The following is a 464-nucleotide window of genomic DNA, read 5'->3' as shown; positions in this document are numbered from 1 at the left end:
AGAACAGAACTCCTCTTAGAGACAGTGGAAGGGCAGAGTGAGGTGAAACCCCCCATCCCAGGCCCAGAAGATACAGCATCTTGTAGGCTCCACCCGTGCTGGGCTCTGCAGCTTCAGGGCTCCAGGCCTGTTCTGGAATCTGCTCCTGAGCATTCCACTCAGTCACTCACCACGGAGACACACAGCAGATCCAGCCAGTGTCCCCTGATGCGTCAGTAGGGGTGTTCCACTGGGAACCGGGACGTGGATGGGGACGTGGCCGCAGTGACGTCTCTCTGTGCCCACACGGTGCCAGCACCACTGGCCAAACAGCCTGTCAGCATCTAGACGACCTCACGACAAAGAATGCAAAACAGTGCTCTAGGAAAAAATAAAAATTTCTTTGGATGGAATAAAATGAGACTTAAGTACGAGAAGAAGTGGACTATATCGATGGGTAGGATTCTGTTAACAAAACTATAAAA

The sequence above is a fragment of the Propithecus coquereli genome, unplaced genomic scaffold, assembly GCF_000956105.1.
Source record: "Propithecus coquereli isolate 6110/MARCELLA unplaced genomic scaffold, Pcoq_1.0 Scaffold606, whole genome shotgun sequence".
NCBI lineage: Eukaryota > Metazoa > Chordata > Mammalia > Primates > Indriidae > Propithecus > Propithecus coquereli.
Note: the sequence above shows the minus strand (reverse complement) of the source record.